The sequence below is a fragment of the Electrona antarctica genome (assembly GCF_951216825.1).
Source record: "Electrona antarctica genome assembly, chromosome: 9".
Lineage (NCBI taxonomy): Eukaryota > Metazoa > Chordata > Actinopteri > Myctophiformes > Myctophidae > Electrona > Electrona antarctica.
The window spans coordinates 33,509,297-33,520,233 of record NC_136790.1 but is presented as its reverse complement, the minus strand read 5'-3'; positions in this window follow the sequence as shown (position 1 = coordinate 33,520,233).

Below are 10,937 nucleotides of genomic sequence, written 5' to 3'. Positions count from 1 at the left end.
TTTACATGCGTAACCCTGACCACACTCATACACTGAAGGTAGTATTGTCTGAAGAATATGAATGAATGAAGGGTTGCCCTGGGCGCGGCGGTTGCTGGGGTGTAGTCAGCACTGGTTTGCTCCACCTGGCCGACAGGATGCGGACTTCCCTGTTGGCCGGGTGTGGCCAATGCTATAGCTGGTGCTGGTTGCACCTCGCTGATTGCTGCGCCTGGGGCGCCCCTCCGCGGATTCGTCTATAGCTGGAAGCCTGGAGGAGAGGGGCAGTGACTTGGCCAATCACTGCTGCCCTGCCAACTGGAGAGTGTTGTGGTTAAGTGTCGAAACACTAAGAAGGTTGGAGACCGCCTGATGACCTCTCTTCCAGGCCAAGGCTTCATCCATTAGAAATGGATTATAATCGCATCTTTGTAATTACAAACAGTCTGTTACACACACAACACCAAACTGCACACTATTGCTGTAACACAACACCAAACTAGACACTGGGCCCCATTTTACGTGTCAAAAATTCAGGCGTTATGCCCCAATTAGGTCATTGGTCATACTGCCACCACCTTATGCGTTATCCATGCTGAGTGCACACACATAAGGCTTACAACTCGCCAGCATATTTTAGCATTGGGGGAGTGTCCATATGTTAATTAAGGGTGCTTTGCACTATCTGCTATTATGTCCCTTGACCTAATAAGACTTTATAAATACTAACTAAGAAATATACTTACTTATGTTACATTGTTGTTAATAGTGTTTTCTTTTGTGCTTGTGTGAGGATTCATACAGGAGAGAAGCCCTTTACTTCAAAATCACCTGAGGACTCATAAAGGGGAAAAAAACAAAATACTTGAGGATGCATACAGGGGAAAAAACCTTTAGTTGCAGTTTGTGGTAAAAGTTTTTGTCAAATTCACATCTGAAGATATAATTATTCATACAGATAAAATGTCTTTTGTTTTCCATGTAAACCATCTTAGTTGACAGTGACACATGATGTCACACACGCAGGCAAAATGCATGATCAAAAAGGTGCACCAAAAATGTGGATGCTGCAAGTTAAATGTGTGCCAGTAGTGTTGATTTTGACAGCAAAGTTTGATTTAGTTTTAGTCATAGTCTTTTAAATTTAACATTTAGTTATCTGAAAAGTTTTAGTAGTCTAGTTTTAGTCGACTAAATATAAGATTTTGGTCGATTAAGTCTACAGTTGATTTTGTTGACAAACAAATATTTTGTAGGCCTTGATGGCTTCGTAATGCCTGATTATACACTTGGTTGCGAACATTGCGAACATTAACACTGTTAGACAGGCAAGCGACATTGCAGCATGCCACGGTATTTTAAGCATGTCCTCAGATGACAACAAAGCAGGTTCTGCATGAGGCAGTGTACTGACTGTCACTGTTGGTTGTGAATCAGATTACAACACAAAGCCATGAAATCGCTATCTCAGTGAAGTGTGTGTCATGTGACGATACTTTTACCGAATGCTCTCCATTGAAGTGTCAATACTTGGGATAACTAATAACTGGGACCCGAATGGAAACAAGACCGCAATGTCTTTTTCCGGTGCTATCCTTTTAGACCAATGTGCTTTAACTACCATGTACTGTTTGCATTTCTCTATTGTCTAATCAAATAATCAATCAATCAAAATAGTCATGGCAATGGAATAAAGTCTAACTAGTAACTACTGTATATTTTGTGGCCTAGCACACATCATGGAGGCTGAATGGACTGAGGTCAGCCATTTCACATCTTTTTTAGTCTTTTGGGCATTTTAATTGTCACATTAATTAGTTAGTAAAAAAAATACTTGATTATTACTGTATTTTCTTTTTTTACAGGTGCAATTCTAAAATCATAGCAGCTCTTTGTGATGTACAGTTATTCCACACAAGTTACTGTATATAAAAAAAACTTCTTTCAACTGCATCTTTTAACAAAATGCTTTCAAAGAAACATCAATTTATGACAATTTATGACTTGTTGAAGATGGACAGTACCAGAAACAAAGGGTGATGTATTTCCCCTCCAACATGTCACTGACTAGACTGCAAGACAGCTGAGAATTGGACCCCTAACATAGGTTGGAATGTTCAGCACTAATCAGAGACACTCAAGGTTAGTCAAGAAGACATTTAGTGTTGAAAGGGCTTCTTATCAGCAATGCAAAGGTCTTAGAACAGGTTCAATGTCTGACCCTGGAAATTATCACTTTGGTACTATACAGCCTAACACTTTCCTTGGTGCATTTTACAATGTAACTGCTACTGTATGTAACTACTCTTGACAGATCTCGTGTTCCATGCAAAAAGGCTGGAAAAGTATTGTGCTGGCTCTGCTATAATTGGCAGCCGCCATATATGGTGGAGACACTGTTACTTACACCCATAGAGTACTGAGTGCATGCCTATCCTATTGTATCATGAAAACGTATGCCATGATTTTTGAATGTAAGCTTACTGCACCTATAATATTTATTTGTGTCCCTGTATGTTTCTCCTTTATGTGGCCATAAATAAAGTGTGTGTGCGTGTGTGTTCCTCGGACACCACTAGGCCAATCACCATCAGACTTTGTGTACGGTCGTATTCATAGAAGGCCAAGCAACATTTTGGCCTTAACCCATTTGTTCTTATACCCTTAAATATGGGAAAGCATTTGTGTCATTTTTTGTCAAGGACCCGCAAATTGACATATATTTGGTGGTGGACTGCATCTGATGTTTTCTTTTCCCAGGGACCCCAGAAGTGAAGGTGTATGTAAATAATTATGACAGTAAGACACCCTAAAGGGCGAGGTCACGTGCACGCATCCGCCTGGGTGACAGCAGACTGCTGGGCGAGCGCTGGCGCTTTGGCATGGGGGGTCAGATCAACATATGGAATTAATTCTGTACTGGCCATATATGAAGCGTGTCTTGAGTGTACAGGGTTTGATGAGGTCAGAGCAACATATGGAATGTCAGAACAGAAGGGCGGGTGGGGTTGGATCAACAGCATTAGATGAGGTCAGGAATGTCAGAAAAGGTCAGCTCCATATATGGAGATCTAAGGGGGGCAGTGTCTTGAGTGTACAGGGTTTGATGAGGTCTGGCCATAATTGAGCGTGTCTTGAGTGTACAGTACATTATACAGCGTAAATTATTCCACATTTTACAAACTTTGTTGCAATTTTTCAAAATATGTCAAAAATACCATATGTACAAGCACACTGCAAGCTTTTTTTTTAATGTTTTTTTGTGGCTTTCGCCTTTATTTTATATTTCTTTTATGGAGGGACAGACAGTAGGCTGACAGGAAATGGGGAGAGAGATGGGGGGAAGACATGCAGTAAGGGGATCGGGAGTCAAACCCGCGGCACACTGCCAGACTGGATTACTAGCCAAGGTGCCTGGACCACTGAGCCATGGCCCAGGCCAAAAGCACACTGCAAGCTTGTATATCTGCTATGCCGTTGAATAGCCAACGTGTACATTTATTTTTTAGGATTTTAGAAGGCATTTTTCTATCGATCTCCACACCTACATATTTGGTCCACAATTCACACAAATTTGCTAATCAAAATGCATGATTCAACATGTTTCATATTCCACTCCAACTGGGCTGGCTATGATTGCATAGGCCTGTTTTAACGGAAAGAATGATGAATGACCTAGTCATATTTGAATCACACATTGACAGGCATCTAGTCTAAACTGGTGGGGTCTGACTCGGCATAATCTGTTTAACCACTTTGACTATATTGTATTTTCATTAAAAGAATTGCTGACCTTCAAGCTTTGATGCACGATCTTATTTCCTTTTGTATGAGAATGTGTATTTTTTTTCCTGTTGTTTTCAGATAATATTACATAACAACAGTTAAATCTGGTTCCATAACAGATTCAAAGTTATGTTTCCAGTGATGTATGATTTGTTTTTCTTTCTCTAATACCTCCTGAATATCTTTATTGATTGATTGATCCTGCATTGTTCCTGTGTTATTATTGTCTCCACCAGGCCGAAGGCATGGGGAGAGAGTATGTTTTGCACTCCGTCCGTCCGTGTGTCCGTGTGTCCGTCGGTCCGTCCGTGTGTCCGTCCGTGTGTCCGTCCGTGTGTCCGTCTGTGAACAGCTAATCTCTGGCACCGTTGGCTTGATCGCAGCCATACTCTGCACACACACTCCCTGAATGCCAGAGCTGAACCTCTGCCCCAAAGTTTTCACATTGGCCTGTTATAGCGCCACCAGGAGGCCGCTTTGTGCAAAAAAAATGTTTTGACAGTAGAGTACACCTACAGATTTTGTCCAAACATTACGCAAATTGGTACACAGTCTCTCTAGAGCCATTCAACGAAACTGGTCTTTCAGAATTTTCAGACTCCATCCTGATTGGCTAAGATTGGCTTTCAAAGTTCGCAGGAGTGCTCCATTTCAAACAAAATGCTGCAAATCATGAACACATGGTGTGATTTCCGTGAAATTTTGCACGCACATTCCCACTAGGTCGAGGAAGAAATGCCACTTGAATATTTTCAACTCAGCCACATGGTGGCGCTATAACTGGCCGATTTGTGTTTTTACCTATAACTGCACCGATCTGTGTAAAACCATGTATGCACACTCCCTAGAGGCCAAGGAAAAACCTTTGCCTGGAATTTTTCACATCTGCTCTTTATAGCGCCACCAGGAGGCCGACATATGTAAAACACATTTTCTAATATTACTCCTTCAGATTTTATCCAAATTTCACGCACATCGGTACACATGCTCTCCATAGTCATGTGATCATGTGATTTGTTTGATTTCTCATAATTATCCATCCTGATTGGCTACGATTGGCTTCTAAAGTTTTCAGGAGTAGCCCGTTTTGTACAAATCACCACAACTCCGCAACGCAGCGTCCGATTGCGGTGAAACTGTGCATGCCTATTCCCACTACTAGGCTGAGGAATAAATGCCACTTGACAGTTTTCAAATCAGCCTCATGGTGGCGCTACAACAGGCCAAGTCGCGTCACACACACACACACACACACACACACAAACAAATAAACATCTTTATTACTCCTAAACATTTTGCCAAACATCACACACAATCCTATCCTCCTGGTGGAGACCTGTGCCCAGAAGGGCACTTTTTCTAGTTACTCATGTGTCTATCAGTGTGGTGCTCAGACACACGTGTATAGTTCTGGGTGTGTTTGCTACACTAATGGTGATTTGTTTTGTTTGTCAGCTTCATGCTAGCCCTGATTTTGACCAGTGGGTCGAACTCTTTGTAATTAATTAATAAACTACCTTGTTTTTACGCCCTCTCCTCCATTTTTTGAGTGCTCAGATCTTTCCTCTTTCTTCATGTTTTATGTTTCCAGTGACTTTAGACATTCTATAGAAAAACCATGAAACAACGCATTACACTTTAACTACACAGATTTGTGTCAACGGAAATCTTATGAAACTCAGTCAACAAAAAATAGACTAATACATTTCAGATGAGTCAAGAGGGTCAGTCACTTTATTCTTGTACGTAGCCTACGTCACAGAATAACTCCTGCAGTAATAGCTGAGCCTGGATAGCTGACTCCCTTGGCAGGGACTGATTAAATGTGTTAAAGTTAGCACTACCCGGTTGAAAAGCTTTATATTGAGAGAAACATTATAATGGTCTTGTTGGAGCTCTCCTATTGGCTGTGGCCCAATGTATCACCTTGCAGATGGCACCTTATACTTTCCCTACAATGCACTTAATAAGTACTTAGTGACATCCACTCTTGACCTTGTGTTCACACTGTACCTAGTTGATGGGTGCCCCCCAGGGTTCTATACTTGGTCTGCTCCCTTTTCCCCTCGACACCAGTTCTTTTTGCTGAAAATGAGGTACCACTATAGTACAGGAAATCTATGGAAAATACAGGATCAACCTCTAACTAATTGCAACAAAAAAAAACTCAACTGATTTTGCATCTTCAATATATCCTGAATAACAGAAAAAAAGTTGCCTGGAATTGTCTGAGGGGAAAGTGTTGAAAATGGCCTGTACAGTATGGCCACCATTGACATCCTATTATAAGGCAATATTTTCTAAATTTCCTTATGCTTTAAGTAGCATGTGACATATCAAACTATGGGGTTTTCATGATGCTGAATCCATTCCAAGCATTCGTTTTGCGTAAAAACCCTAATAGGGCTTAATTTGGCCATAGCAACTTGCCCAAATGTGCTGACATCATCACAGTTTGGCAAGTTGCTAGGGCCATTTTCAACACTTTCCCCTCAGACAATTCCAGGCAACTTTTTTTCTGTTATTCAGGATATATTGAAGATGCAAAATCTGTTGAGTTTGGGTTTTTTGCAATTAGTTAGAGGTCAAATTACATTATTACTGGACTACTATTACTATAATACAGTGGTTCTCAACCTGTGGGTTGGGACACCCAGGGGGTCCCACCAGATTTCTTTTTTAAAACAATATATTTATTGCATTTCCTTTTTTTACAAACAAACAATACAATAGAACAATACATAACACATTGGACAATACAATTACTTAAAAAAACAAAACAAAAACATACAGTAGCCTACATACATATATAAATACAGGGCACTGGTACTGGTAACAACAAAAGAGTCCTTATGGCCACAAGACCAAATAACGCAGAGAATACAATTAGACATTTTCAGTCTCCACCATTAATATATTGGATAAACCGTCAAGAACCAACAAGAACCCCAAAAGGGGTTCCCGTCCAGAACGTTTTGATATAGGCCTACCTCAAAAAAAGAAAAATAATTAGGTCTGTCCTGATGAAGGTCTAACGACCAAAATGTCGACCTGATAAAGAGATATTTTTATTTTTTGCAATTTCTAGACAGTGTGCGGGACCCATTCTTTGATTTGACTACCAAAATCCTTCCACTCCTGAATGAAGTGTCTGGTGCTGGGACTCTTCTGCAACGCACAGGTCCTGGGCCTGGTGAGAGCAGGAGTGGACCTGGTGAGATGTAGGAGGGGCCCGGACTGGAGTCAACCCACAGAGCCTAGTCCTTCCATGCGCCAGAAGCGTACCTCCCAGCCCTGGCAGAGTAGTTCTGGAGTAGTTCCAACGGATTGTGTGGCCCTGGTTTTGCCCTAATGGGACTGATTGAGGGTAGCTATACTGGGACGTAAGTCGGGACTTGATCACCCTGGCTGGGTCGCCTGAGTGAGGGGTATGATGTTCGAGAGACCCGAAACCCGGATGACCTTGGGATACATCACTGAGGATACGTCCCAGGTGCATCCATGCGATGTTTTTTGCTATGAAAATGTACAAAAGTATTGGTATCAAAATGTACTTAAAGTACCAAAAGTATACTCATTATGCAGAATGTCCTATTTCACAAGTTTTGAAATGTATAACAAAATCTTGAAAATAGCCGATCTATGAATTGGGTAATGTATGTTTTTTGTAATAGCCTAATAATCAAAATCTAGAAAGTAACCAGTAACTAAAAGTTTACAAATAATTGTAGTGGATTAAAAGTATAATATTTGTACAGAAAATTGGAAATAATAGTAAAAATTACAGTTTACAAATTACTTTAATAAATGTACTTAGCCTACAGTAGTTACACAACTGCTGGCAAAGGCATTCAAGTCTGGTCACTGGTAACCGAGGTGTGCCCCCCCTTTTTTGTTGCATGGGGTCGCGATGACAACATAGGACCATGTTCAGCCAGCTGGAAGCTAATCAAACACTCAAGGTTAGACAGGACTACAATGGCAAGGTCTTAAAGGATATAACACTTTCCCCAATGATGTTTAATGTAAATTATCACATTTGTACACAGCCTTACACTTTCATTGATGTACTACACTACAGTACAATGTATAACTAGGCTACTTAACTCTTCTTGAAATACACCTTACTCCTTGTAACACTTATTACTTACTTAGCCTACCTACTACTGTATCATTTTGGTGCAAATAAAAGAAAATATTATTCTGTAGACCTTTTACTATAGTTGATGCAAGAAGAGAGATGAGAGAAGGAACGATGTGGGTGAAGATTCCTTATAAGAAATTCACAAAAAAACTATTCACAATTAAAGTTCCCTAAAGTTACTTGGAACTGATCACAATGTCCAAGTAAAAATGTCTAACACTAAATTAAAACATTTTATGACAACCTACAGCTAACATTGAATCCTTTACAAGCACATTCACTTTCACAGTATAATAATATCATAAAGCATTTACCGGCAAAGACATGATCGAGTGCATTAATTTGCATTGCCAAGTTCAACTCTGTTGTGTTGTTTCATGATTCATCTGAACATGACAAGTGGTTTCCTTTGTTGTGTCAGCTGTAGACAAAGGATGGCAGGTGGGTCTGTTGAGGTCCATTTGTTCCAATATGTCACAGTGACATACAGTAGACACATACTTGAACCGTGCATTACCAACTCATGATAGCTGACTCTTGGAACCCTTGACTGGCACTGGGCAAATTAATGTTCCACAGAAGAGTTTAAGGTCGAAGGGGTACGTTAGCACTACCCAGAGTTCAAACACTTTCTGTTGATAAGTGGTATACGGTCTTGTTGGCCCAAAATACTAATTATCACCTTGCATATCAGCTTGCCAGACAGCTTTGCACTTTCCCTGAAGCACGGCTCATGACTTTGACCCTTGACATCGAGTCACATTGTTTTCACAAAGGTGAAAACCTTTGGTTCAGCACCATATAAAGAGCTATACGGTTATTTCTATTTGAAATGAATACAGACACTACGTTTGGTACTACGTTCTGGGGGGGGGATTTTTCTTTTTTTTTACTGAATGGGTGCCCAGATTGACACATGGATGGATGTGAAAATATTCCACCTACAGAACTAATAATGTTGTTAATTATAGTACAACGTAGTGCTCTTTTGAGTGGTGCAACCACTCCATTACGGAGCTTTGTGTGTCCCTGGGTCGAGCACGGAAATAGCGTTTGGTTGGTTTTCACAACCAAGTGTCACCTAACACACACACACACACACACACACACACACACACACACACACACACACACACACACACACACACACACACACACACACACACACACACACACACACACACATTAACTACCTGGGCGCGTTCCTGTGGGTCTGGAAGTTCCGGGGCGGGGACCCCCCGGGGACTCCCACACGGAGTTGGACCACTCACTATAGTCACTTCACATGGGTGTGATTTTCCCTGGTGATTGTGTCCTACATTATGTCATTATTCACAGGCAAATACAACACATGATACAACACAAATGTACTTTCAAGTATGCTTAATGGTCAGAATGGTAGAGGGAATCCAAAAACAATTTCACAGCGTTATCTTTGTCCTCAAGGATCGAGTGAGGCGAACAATGCCACTCCCATCCCATCCCAACGCAATGTGGTGTAGAGTTATTGAGTTGTTGACCTTGTAGATTCACTGTCAATGTACTAAGTCAACAATATAAACAGCTGCAGCTGTCTGCATATTTAAGAAAATAGAAGATTGACTGTAATGATTAAACACGTTTTGATTAAAAAATGAACATGCATGAACACAAAAATCCCAAGATCCCTGGATATATTAATACAGTATATTTAAAATAAAAAAAAGAAGATCTATGCAATATGTGGAAGATATTGTAGACTTTCATTACAACAGTTGTGATAGATTAAGGTTTTATTTTATGACACTTTTTTAATGACACAGAGATTTGATGGGCTAAAAGCACAAGAAGAGCCGGTAACAGTTTCTTGATTTGTTTGGTGAATCTTGAGAGAAAATATACCACTAGCTCTCATCACCCAACACAACCAGGTGGGTGTTGAGGTCATGGCTTAACTCTCATCACCCAACACTACCAGGTGGGTGTTGAGGTCATGGCTTAGTGCCCACGTATAGTGTGAACAATGGAAAACAGCTGCAGCTGTCTGCATTTTAACAACCTGGAATATCCACTGTGATGATTGGAAACATTTCGTAAAGTACATGACCACTAAAATCCCTGGATAAATGTGTATAGATCCATTTATTACATGGGAGATAATGTAGCCCGTCGTTCTACTGCTATGCCACCAAAATGTAGACCGCCTAATGCGCCTATCACCATAAATGCCAAAATGTGTTTTTTTCCCCGTTTTCTTTAACTGTACATCTTTTTCTTTTTGATTAGTACTTGTTTACATGATATTTTTGCATAGCATTGTATACCGGTATTTCTCTGTCGCTAAATGTTTCTATGAATTGAATACTCGACCTCAATGCTTTCTTTGGTTCAATCCTTTTGGCATTGTATTTGTATTAAACTGTACTCTACTGTGCTTTTCTTTTTTCTTTTCCAAACGGCTAATAAAGCAATCAATCAATCAATCAATCAATCAATCAATCAATCAATCAATCAATGTCATTGTTGTGACACTTAAATCCATGTCACAGGATCTGATGTGTGAAACACACAGGAAAGCCCTTGTACATTATTTAGTGAATCTTCAATAACTTTTACAGTGAGGTAGGCATCATGTTTTAATATGATTTGAAATTACTTTAAAACAACAATTCTAACACCTTTTACAGTGCAGTGCACGAGGTAGTGGATCAAAGCTTGTGCTATCAAATCTTTAATAGCATCACACAAAGCCATCTCATTGGAGACTCCAAAATAGGAAGTGAAACGGGCTATGTACTCCTTTATGTGCTTCCCCTCCTCTGTCCTTAATCATAGCTCATTATATCAGGCCCTATTGGTTAAGATTTACACACCTCCACCACCCAAAACAGAACAACCACAGCATAAGAATGGATTTATGACGTCCTTCCAAACATGGTGTGATGTTAGTCTTTATAAACAGAAAGGAACAGCGCAGGGGGAACACAGGACACCAGGACACCTGAAGGTAGGGGAACACAGGACACCAGGACACCTGAAGGTAGGGGAA